This window comes from Asparagus officinalis, chromosome 7 (genome assembly GCF_001876935.1).
Source record: "Asparagus officinalis chromosome 7, Aspof.V1, whole genome shotgun sequence".
NCBI classification, from domain to species: domain Eukaryota; kingdom Viridiplantae; phylum Streptophyta; class Magnoliopsida; order Asparagales; family Asparagaceae; genus Asparagus; species Asparagus officinalis.
Window position 1 is genome coordinate 148,990,093 of NC_033800.1, and position 12,430 is coordinate 149,002,522.

Genomic DNA, 12,430 nt, shown 5'->3' on the forward strand with positions numbered 1-12,430 from the left:
GGAATTTCGAGGCAAGGTTCGGCTCCCGGCTGGGGAACGGGACCCGAAGCAGCGGAGTTCGCACGGCCTTCAGATTCATCGTCTGAAATCAGAATAGGCTCGGCCGCATGCTCCTCGCCAGCCGGCACCTCCTCTCGACCTGTAAGACGCAACAAGCGGCACAGGGAACAATTGGGGGAGGAACACCAACTAAACTCACACGAAAGTCGAAGCAAGAAGATACCTTCAGCCGCGACGGCTTCGGCAGCACCTGAAGAACCAGGCTCTTTCCTTTTCTTGGAAACGACTCTCTTCACCTTCGGCGCCATTGGGAGTATGAGGAAGAAGAAATTCGGGTTTACTCTGAGGAAGACGATAGGCCCTCTCGAGGAAGAGTTAGGGTGTTAAATACCCTAAGAGTCCTAGGCGGTTACTCAGTACTTGATTAGACCGTTCAGGATTAAAGCAGCTAGAGAGCAAGACCGAACGGATCGGATCTGGACGGACAAGATCTGGCAGTTCCTTGAGCACGATCTTCAACAAACGGCTCAAATCGCACGTGGGGAACGAAGAGGCCCACTACCTCGCATTTAATGCGAGGCGGCTATCCCACGTCTCCTTAACCGGCGTACACGTGGATTAACACGTGGCCCGCTAAAAGCGTAACCCGATCAGAGTCAGGATCGCCATTAGCATTTGCAAATCCGCCTGCGGGCCGAATTCGCCTGCAATCGAAATAAACCTACAGCGCAAATCGATCGATGATAATCCCGCTGCAGTTGAGGTCCTCTTGCGGCCAGATTCTGACCAATGCATGGTTACGAAAATGGCACACGCACACAAATGACAATAGGCCAGAAACAAAAGGGATAATTTCATTCGTGAAAGGGAAGTCCCATTACAAACGGAAAATTAAAAGCGAATTACAGAGATTTTAACCGCAGCTCCGCCTCACGAAGTTCTTCGGCATGGCGAAGTTCAAGCCTCCTTAGAATCTCTCGGCGAAGATCTTCATCCGTACGCGAGGCCAAGTCTTGAACGGTCTCTTTGGCTTCCTTATGGGCTCGCTCCTTTTCCTCCACTGAATTGGCAGTCAGCTGCTGGCGAGATTCAATGTTCTCCAACTCTTTGACCGCCTGCTCACGAGCCTTCTCTTGAATAGCCAATGAGGCCCGCGCCTTGGCTATGACCTGCTTCAGAGTCTCTACCTCCGAAGACAGGCGAGAAACGCGGTTGTCAGCCTTCTGTCGCTCGAAGACCATCCGTTCATTCTCAGCTCTGGCCTGCTCCAGCTCCTCCGACAATCTCGCCTCTAGTGACATAGTTTCATTCAGACGGCGATCCCGCTCTTGCACCACCGCTCGGACTTCGCCGGATGCAAGATCCACAAGAGTGGAACTCTTCGCGCGAAGAGCAAGCAACTGCTGGATGGCTTCTTTCACCGCCTCCTTACGCTGGAAATAAGGCTGCGCCCCAGAATGCTTTAGCCTCTTGATTAAGAAGCCTATGATGTAGTCGATATCCTCTTCGAAGCTCTCGAAAGGACAACTCTCTTCCAGCGCGAGCCTGATGCAGGCAGCCATAGTGTCATGGAATTCAGCCACGGATCGTGCCGCACTCTTTCTTCGCTCACGCTCCAAGGGAGAGAGGGCAGCCTCTTCCATCATAGATGGAACCGCGGTTGAAGCACCGCTGGCCATAACTGTGGAAGTAGTAATTGGCGTCGCCAGGGCCGGTGTGACCAATGATGACCTCGGAACAGCAATCACGGCATCAACGGCGACCCCCGACAGGGAGGTGATCACGTGCTGAGCAGAAACCTCTCTTTGAAGCGGTGACTCTCGCACTGAGGAACGATCCTCAGCAGACACCGCCGCAGGAGCAGGGGATCCCCCTATTTGACCAGTCGCATCTTCATGAGTCAAATCCTCTTCCTCACTCGACAGGGCCTCGTGTATTGAGGCGTCGTCGTCATCCTCCTCAGATTCGCCCGTCTCCCTAGACGAGCGATTCGCCCAAGAGGAAGGACCCTCTTTGCCGGCGATTTCGCGGGCAGGATCGGCTACAAATGCACCAAGAGAATTAACGGAGACCCCTCGTAAGGGACCCTATTTACGGTGAAGCATGAAAGAACGAGTAATGCTAAAGTCTATACTTACCTAAGCCCGTAAGCCCCTCATCATCTCCAGCTTCTTCCTCTTCGTCGGAAGGAATGGAGATCACTTTCTCAACCGCACCTGCATAGATCCATTACCGATATCAGAAGGTGCAAGAGCAACATTGCAATCAAGGGTACTGTTGCAAAGACTACCTCGTGATGCGGGCAAAGAAGCCGTTGGAACTCCCGACGGTGACCCCACGTCGGACGGCAGAGGAACGTCCTTCGGAGTCTCCTGAACTGCCCCTGATGCGGCAGGTGAGGCAGGCGACACGACTCCAGACCCAGACGGAGCCACTCCAGACCCGGACAGAGCCACTCCAGGAATCCTTATCGGAGAAACGTCATCCCGACCCCCTGCCACTTGGATGGTCCCGACTGTCCCATCACAGCGAGCCTTCTTGGCCGCCTCCGCTCTGGAACTCTCGGCCACCGCCTCCCGCTGACGCTTCGAGAGAAGCGAGCTACTCGGGGATAGCAAAGGTGCCCCCATTTGTCCGATTGTCGGACTCTGAACCGGAGCTTGAACATCGGGAACCTCAGGTTCGCCACCAGCATCGAAGCTCTCACAGTCCCCCACTGGATCCTCCGAGAACAACTCCCTAGCGGTTTGGTGGCCCCTTCTCTTTGAAGAACGGAGAGAGCCCCTGATGGGACGATCGCGTTCCGCCAGACATGAGCTTTGGAACCAGAAGTTGGCGGGGTCAGCACTAGCACCCCGATACCACCGACAGTACAAGAGCGTGTGGTGTAAATCGCGGTCCTTCGCAGGCAACTCAAAACGAGCTTGAGTACCTCCAGCATGGGTCCAGAACCACCCCCGAGCGCCGTCAACCAGTCCTCCTTCGAAGTGTAGGCGAGGGTTGGCGTTGCCCACATACAATTGATCATACCCAAACTGGCGGGCAAACCTGCAAGGGATGTATGGCTCGAGATAGCATGTGGAGCCTGTTCTCAGAACGTGATACCCTGGTCGAATGTCCACCAACCAGCGAAAGGCACCACGGGAAAGGATTGTGTGGTGATCCGCCGTCGGCGCATCCCTGAGAGATTCTCCATATCCACCCCCGCTAAAGTAAGGAAAAGATCGACGAAAATTATAGTGCCCGAAGTGGGAGAGCGTCTTCCTCGTATCGGGGATGTCCTTGCACTTCCAGGAGCACCTCTCCAAACGCTGGACAAAGGGGACAAACCTGTCTCCCTGAAGCGCTGCCGGGGCACTCATCAAGCATTCGCAGTGATAGACGAACCATGCCACCAAGTAGGTATACGGTAGCCCCACCCTAGGATTGGGGGTTCTGATAACTTCTCCTTCCCCCTCGTCGAGGACCGACACACGGCAGAATTGGCTCGTCAGAGTACGGAGCCCCCGATGGATGCACGCTATCGTCGCCGATACCAGGGAATAAGACTTCCCGTGAGCCAGGCAAACCGCCGGATACACGACCTCTATAGGAAGAGCCTCGAAGGAGTGAGTGGGGATTACGCACCTCTTCAGCCATAACATGAGGTACCCCGCGAGCAGCGCCTTCCCCGAAATGAGAAACTTCGCCTGATGATGGAATGAGTGAAGAACCGTACCAGACTTAAATCCGCCTTCGTCGCGGTCGAGAATCACGGTGCTTCCTTCTTTAGCTATCCTCGCCTCCACTTCGGGTTCATCACAGGCGCCTAACGGGAAAGCAGGCGTACCCTTGACATCGTTCCCCGGGAACAGATAATCAGCCCAATTCTTGTGGCTAATCCCTGGGGTCTTCTTCCTCTTCCCCTTATGATCCGAGGCCCCTAAGGTACTGAGGCATATGTGGAAGTGACAGAGTAACTCCCACAGAGTTTCAACCGCCAGAGGGGAATTGTCTGACAGCTGATCGATCTCAGCTTGATCAGGGACGTATTCCTCATAAGGGAAGTCTCCCAGAGGTAGCCCTGACACGTCGTGCATCTCGAAGGGGGTGATACCAAGTTCACCGTTGGGGGTGAAAAATGTGCCGCTTTCCGCACAATACAATTCCAGAATGCTATGGAATTGAGAAGCGTTGATCCGCAGGCCATGTCGAGTGGCTTCGAGGGCCACATACAGCTCTGTGCCTTTGAGGTCAGCATTCTCGGCCAAAACATAGTCGGTGATCTTGGACCACCACGTGTCACTGCCAGGTGCAGAGTAAACCCACCCCGGGGCTCTAAAGTCCTTCGGGGGAAAGCTTCCACCGACTCGGAAGAAGCGGTGACGGAAGGTCTCCGCCACCGCTGTCGACTCCCCCACGGGCGGTTCAGCAGACACTAAGCCAGGGCGCAGACCCGTCACATGCTTGCACGAACTCTCCACTCCGTACCCAGCCGTAGAGCCCGTAAAGACGCCACAAGTGACCCCGTCCTGAGTGGGGGTCAAATCCCAGTTCATCGTCCGAGGAATCGCGAGGGACCGCAGCTCAACAATCGAAAACCCTCTCGGCATGCTGGGGAGGTAATAATGGGTCCCCTCTACCGTGCGGAACCACCGGCTCTCTTTGAGCAACAGGGCAGAAGGGTCGGTCATGGAGTCGCCGAACAGAAATTGAGGTTTCGGCAGCTCTGCCCTGGCCTCATCTGTCAGCGCCGCATTGGTCGTCAGCTCGCGCAGGGTCAAGTGATGACCATCCGTGACCCTCTGTACCAGACCATGCAGCTTATCAGCAGTGAACAAGGGTACTGGAGCCAACGAGGGAAAACGAGAAGGGGCCGTGTAGCTCTTAGCCCCGACGTGGCCAACGGCCACACCCTCCGGGAAAGCCTCATCAGGGAAGGTCGCTGCAACAAGAAATAGAAAGTCAATTGAGACAAAATCCGCTGTAGAGGTGAAATCGCCCATCGAACATAGGAAGGCGAAATCGCCTATCGAAAGGGGGAACCCACTTCGAACGAGGTCTGTCCCTACGGACTACACCCCCCTCTAATGGAAAGGGCCGAACTCGCCTTACGAAAAGGGGGTTCGTCTCCTCCCCACTGGAGAATTCGCCCGCGGGGACAGTACTCATCCTCTAAAGGCAAAATAGGGCAAACTTTGCCCCAAATCGGGGAAATAAGCAACACTCATCTCCCTAAATCCGACGCCTAAGGCCTGCAAGGGATCGCCCAACGAATCCATCAACGTACCTGGGCACGACTCCAGAGCACCAGCAGGCATGCCGGCAGAGAGACGGTCGGAGTAACGTCCGGGACCTGCACCCCTCACTTTGCACCTCTTAGATTTCGGAGCCATTGTAAGAGGAAGCGGGAATTCTTTCCTTGGATGTTCCCTTTCGAGATTTGAAAGCACGGTAAATCCCAATGGAGGAAAACGGCTGATTTAGAAGGGCGGAGTTGCCCACGTGACCACGACTGCCCTCGAAAGGCGAAAACCCTAACGAACAAGAAACGTGGCCACGATTAAATTCGACGGTCCAGATCACCCTCAGTACATCGAAGGAACCAAGACTGGCGGTTGAATCCAACGGTTGAGTCCGAGAACCACGGCCACGATACGTCGCAGGGCGAAACGCACGAGGATCGTGCTGTCAAGTCACGATCGCCACGATCCAATGTCTTAGCTGGGAAGCACGAGGCTCTGTCAGCAGACGCGTGGCTCATCTCTCGTCAGATCCGGTTCCGCCTACAAAAGGAAGGGTTTCGCCTGCAAATACTGGGCATAACCCCACGAGTCGCGCGAGAATTGGCTCTCAAAAATTAATTTCGCCTTGACGATGCATTCGCCCTCAAAGGTAAAATTACGAACAAAGCCAAAAGAATGACCTTGCTTAAACGGTTGAAACCCACGCCCCAGATGGCTAAGGGTTAGAGCAGAAATCTTAGCATTAAGCCTAAGAGAAACTGTTCGACAACTCATCATACTGAGGAGAATAGTATGGCTAGCCCGATTCAAACGGTAATCGGTAAAGGCACATCAAACCCGTTGATAGCTGAGGGTTTGCTAAAAATCCTAAGAGAAATCGAAGGCACTTGCTTCGCCAACAGTTTCTTCATTCAAAGTGTTCCAGACCACACGCAAGCCAGTTTAGGTCCGAAAACTTTGAAGGGGGTCTTGTAGACGGTAAAAAATACCTCTATGGGTCTACAGGGAATTTGTCTACGAGAAGAGTTCGCACGCCCAGTTCTCTGACACGGACCTAAACCGCGTAGACGTCGACTGTGCTCAAATCCAGGTTCGCCTAACGGTCGACTCGCCAGCATGAGTCAGGAGCGATCAGGATGGCGGAAATTTGCTCTTCGCTCAACTCGCCTGCCCGAGTTCGGAGTCGAATCCGCCAGCAAGCCCCAAAACCGTCAGTACAGCTGGGTATCCACTACCCCACGTGCTGAGGTGGGCCTTCCCACCTCTCTCGACCCAAAGGGAGAGAGAGCACAGTACCCCAGGGCCGTCAAAACGGCCGCCCACAGTGCGCACAGCGCGAAGGAGCTGGACAGGTGTCGAGTCAACCTGAGCATTCATAAATGCGACTCACCTCGGCTGTCTGAGTCTGGAGCTGGGTCCGCCGGCACTCGGCAAGCTGGCTAGACTCACTCGAGTACTGTACACCTACTTCACCGCCTCTCCTGACCGGAAAGGAGAAAGCGTCGTGCTCAAAGCACGCCGGGCGGTCACGCACAGTACTGGTGATCGGACAGACGCCTCATCGATCTGCGGACTCATAAATGCGGTTCATTAATGCTGGTCAAATCCACTCGGATAGCAGTCGTTTGTTGCCTCACATACAAGAATGGGCCTTCCCATCGTAGGTGACAGGACATAAAGCACAATCCCTGGAATGACCGTTCATGGTTTCGAGGAACAGCTAGACGTCTCTGAAGAAGATGTGGTCACATCCCACAATTCAAGGAGGAGTCAAGTTGTCCTTCTCCCATTTAAAAGCCCCTTCCGGCACACTGGAGGAGAGGTCGCAAAACTTAGAGAAAAGAGTTGAGACCAAGCTCTCTGCATAACCTTTTTGCATTGCAGCACCACTGCTTAGTTCCGAGCTCCGATCGCCGGCGAACTAAACAGACCCGAACTCTCTCAAGTTGAGCTTCTACTGCGAACTGAAGCTCTCCAGCAACCTCATTCGAACGGTCCAAGGGAAGCAGACTCGACACGAGCATCGAGCGAAGCATCCTGTAGCCACCTAAAAGTCCCCACACAAAACAAAGAGGGCCTTCCCTCTGCTTCTGTTGTAACTATTTGATCATTAGTTTGTAATAAGCCTTCTTATAAATACAAACGAAACTCCCTCTTTCGGGAAATCAAATATTCACCCTACAGAAGATGGCGACCACAGTGGGAGAAGCTGTTTCATCGAGTGAAATGGTGGTGGCTCAGTTTGATGAGGTTGCTGTAGGGACGACAGTGGAGTCCCTAGAAATTGAGTTCGACCAGGCCAAGTACGAAGAGTACTTGTCCTCCTCCTCCTCTGGTGGCGATGCGTCCCGCAAACGTCACAGAGTCGTGCGTCGAGGCCGACCTCAGACGGTCAAAGCCTCTGCACCTACGGGTTCTACCCGAGTCTCATCGGAAGAACCCGTTCCCTCACAATCGATCAACGCCAAGCCGGGGGTCGAGCGCAAAGGGCAAGGGTCTGCCAAATGGGTCGCCAAGCGATCCCCGCAGACACCTACCCCGAAGGGAACGCCGGTTCACTCCGGCACAAACCACGCTGCCACAGCTCGCGGTGACGTTCTCCCCGTTGGGAGAACTAACCAACAGCGGCGGCAGGAACTCGTCAGACAGGAGGTCCAAACCTCCGTTCCTCATAACGGCCTGAGCCATCATACGGGCCCGAGGAACGCTAGGCGAGAAGGCAAACTGCCCGACATTGGGAGGCCCTCCAAGTCAGGAGCGCCAACTGAGGAAGGCAGAGCCGCCCGCTCGGGAAGACTTCGCTTCTCAGGTCATATCCCTGATGCGAATAACTCACTTCCAAGGAGTGAGCCTACCCGAGTAGGCGAATCCTCGAAGGCTGGCGAGCCTCGTCATAACCATTTGACGGATAAACGTAAAGGTAGAGAAGTAGGCGAGTCCTCGCGAACCCGTTCTTCCAGGCGAAGGGGTGAAACCCGCCCACGTACTGGAGCTCGCTCAAACGCGAAGACTCGCCAGTCAAGGCGAGATCGCTCGACTCCAGCACCAAAGCATTCCATCCAACGCGCACCAGAGGGCGCACCCAAAAACCTCTCGTCGACTCACCAGAGCGACTCTTCTGAGGCCGGGGGTTGTCACCAACCGCCCGTAGAAGACCTCAGAGAATATTTAACTCGCAAACGCACTATCCATGAGGCGAATCCTCAGTGCCACTGCGAGAGACTCATCCACACGGTCCTCGCCGACTGTCAATGCGTCGGAACGGCGAGACCTTCGGTGTTTGGGAGACTGTCCCAACAGTCCTCTCGACCAAGGCCCTCCCGTCAAAGGCGCCGTCACCAAAAAAGACGCGCTGCCGATGACTTGGAACTCTCATCCGCCACGGTTAACATGACGGATAAAGGGAAGGCAGTACTCTCCGACTCGCCAGACTCGGATTCCGCCCTAAGACCTAACACTCGGTCCGCTCGACGCCGGCAGGAAGGCATATTCCAGCGAACCCGTAGTCACCGGGGGGTAAGTATTGGGTTTGACTATTCCAACCTAATACCTCCCTCCTGCGGCGAAGATGAGGACCATTCGGCCGCTGCCACATCTCAGACCTCGCGCTCAAGCCAAGACGCGCAGGCGAAGGCACACATGACCAATACCAACCACGAGCAGACAATGGCTCAAAAGTTGGAGGAACAGCAGGCGACCATCGACTCTCTAAGAGAGATGATGGAACAACTGCTGAACAAGAAGAAAAAGAAGAAAAGGGCCCAACGCCCCTTACCCCGGCAAACTAGAGACAGGGAGTGGGTACCTCCCCTCCGTCCCGTGTCTGAGGCGGAGGATAATCAACATTCCGATTATTCCTCCAAGACATCAATAGGAACGTCGCACACTGCGGATAGCACCCGTGACAAGAGGTTCGATGAATTCCAAGACCAGCTGAACGCGCTGAAGCTTCAGCAAAATATGAACAAGCTGGGGGTGGTACGTCCCTACCCCACGGAATGGGACACGGTCCCATACCCAGCGAAGTTCAAACCCATCAGCTTGTTACAGTTTGATGGCAAGGGGTCACCCTCGCAGCACATCTATTATTTTATGGCGCAAACCGGATTCCTTACCGGGAATGACGCCATTCTCACTCGACTGTTCATAGGTACCCTCAAGGGGGTGGCCTTTGAATGGTTCCGCAAATTGGAGCCCGGCTCTATCAAGGCGTGGGCCGACGTTGAAAAGCTTTTCCTCGCCCGCTTCTTCGACGACGACACCGAGGTGTCAATGGCCACTCTCCTTGCTGAGAAGCAACGGAAGTCGGAATCGGTCAATGACTTCGTGAAGAGATTTCGGAACCGATCAGTCCACTGTCGGGACCAAGTTTCCGAGGCGACACTGATCGAGATTAAAATTAGAACTAATTTGTTATAAATTAGAACTAACTTGTTATAAAATAGAACTAGCTTGGTATAAATTAGAACTAATGTGGTTTAAATTAGAACTAACTTGTTATAAAATAGAACTAACTTGATATAAATTAGAACTAACTTGGTATAAATTAGAACTAACATGGTATAAAATAGAACTAACTTGGTATAAATTAGAACAAACTTGGTTAAAATTTTAGAACTAACTTGTTATAAAATAGAACTAACTTGGTATAAATGAGATATAACATGGTATAAATTAGGTTTATAACGTGGTTTAAATTAGAACTAACATAAATTAGATATAACGTGGTATAAATTAGATATAACGTGTAATAAAATAGAACTAACAAGCCATCACACGCTACAGACTTGAACTAACACTGTGCAGAATAGAACTAACACTGTGCAGATTAGAACTAACACTCTACAGAATAGAACTAACACTGTGCAGATTAGAACTAACACTCTACAGAATAGAACTAACACTGTGCAGATTAGAACTAACACTCTACAGAATAGAACTAACACTGTGCAGATTAGAACTAACACTCTACAGAATAGAACTAACACTGTGCAGATTAGAACTAACACTCTACAGAATAGAACTAACACTGTGCAGATTAGAACTAACACTCTACAGAATAGAACTAACACTGTGCAGATTAGAACTAACACTCTACAGAATAGAACTAACACTGTGCAGATTAGAACTAACACTCTACAGAATAGAACTAACACTGTGCAGATTAGAACTAACACTCTACAGAATAGAACTAACACTGTGCAGATTAGAACTAACACTCTACAGAATAGAACTAACACTGTGCAGATTAGAACTAACACTCTACAGAATAGAACTAACACAGTGTTAGTTCTATTCTGTAGAGTGTTAGTTCTATTCTGCAGCGTGTTAGTTCTAATCTGTCTGTAGCGTGTGAGTTCTAATCTGCAGATTAGAACTAACACTCTACAGAACGGAACTAACACTGTGCAGATTAGAACTAACACGCTACAGAATAGAACTAACATAGAATAAGTTAGAACTAACAATGCATAGGTACGAATTAGAATGAAACAAGATCAGTAAAATATGGAACTTACACACAATAGTGTCATGCAACCTGGGACATATGCGACCTTTTGCTTCTTCTTTCCCTCCAAAGCAACTCCAATGCCCCTGATAATTTCATTATAAAAGAACGGGGCCCATGCAACAGAATTGACCCTCTGAATGCTATCCAGGTACCTGAGTAAGGGTCTAGGGATACCTTCCCCTGCTATGGGACTCCATATCATAGAGCATTGGTACAAAATTTGTAGCAGAGCAAAATCCTCGATATCCCGCTTTTTGGTAGATTCAACAAGCCGTTCAAGTAGCCCTTCAAGATGTTACGTTGGCTGGTTTCTGATTTTTTTTAACTTCTTACCCTCTTCAGAAATGAAAAGCTTAGCGAAGTATTCCAGCCATATTCTGCTTCTTGAGTCCCTATTGTTCCTTATGTCCTCCCCATAAATTGGGAAATAAGTATGGTTGTGGACCCATTGCAAATCAAAACTAACATTTTTCATACCCCCACTTTTTGAATCAGGTATACAAAAGGTGTTATTATCTCTATCGAAAAAGCTCAGCAGCAGCTCAAGGGTGGGCCGATCAGGCGCAGGAGCCCCAAATAAAATGTAGTGTTGAAATATAGAACCGCAGTATGCATCCCTATGCCACTGACGGATCTTCGGGGCAAGGCGCTTCATAAATGCCCAATAAGCCCCGATATTGGCCGTTAACCTTAGTGTTTCTGCTGAGCCTGTTAGAGCAATTTTTTTCCTGCAAAAAATTTTCGAATTTGTACGTTCAATAAGACATATGAAACAATATTAGACCTAGCACTAACGGGAACAAAATAGAGCTAACACGTAATATTATAGAACTAACATTGGACTCATATTAGAACTAACATTGGACTTAAACTAGATCTAACGTTGGTATAAATTTAGAACTAACATTGGACAAAGCCTAGAACTAACAATATTGGGTTAATCTGCATTGTCTCTTCGCAGTATAACATAAGCCTAGAACTAACAATATTGGGTTAATCTGCATTGTCTGTTCGCATTATAACATAACACTTACTGTTTTTTTGAGGGGGGGTCGTTGGTACGACCAGCCATTGTCGTCCTCCTTTTCTGGTCTCGCCATTGTAATGCCTCCTTTTGCATTTCGATTAGGGTTTTCGTAGCTTCCGTAGCTTCCTCCGTGCTGCCACCCGCAGATGAAGCGCCTTTTCCTTCCAACTCGGCTCGGTGCCCGACCTCGTAGTCGTTACTGGATTTTTCCGTAGACGACGACATTTTTCCGGCGAAAACCCTAGAAACGTTGAAATTCGTACAGAAATTAGGAAGATGAAGAGTTCTTGATGACGGTGCTAGGTGGAAGAGAGAGAAAGAGAGGGAGAGTACTTGTAAAGGTGAGGGGCACATTAACCCAGCTCAGTCCCATCAGAGGGCAAGATAGTAACTTCCGCTGGGTTTTTTCTGAAAAGAGTCAATTCGGGGCCTCGTCGCAAATACTATGCGTATTTGCGGCTATTCCACATGGGGCAAAATACAGGGGGGCTAGTCACACGAAGTTCCCACTTTTGGGGCCTGGACACATTTTTCCCAAGAAAGTAATATACCTTCAAGCTTTGAGTAAATATAACATGATTCTTAAGAAATAGTGCATGAAAAATTCCATACAAGAAAATGTTAGAACAATATGTACTTGATAATGTGCTATTAAAAAATTGCAAG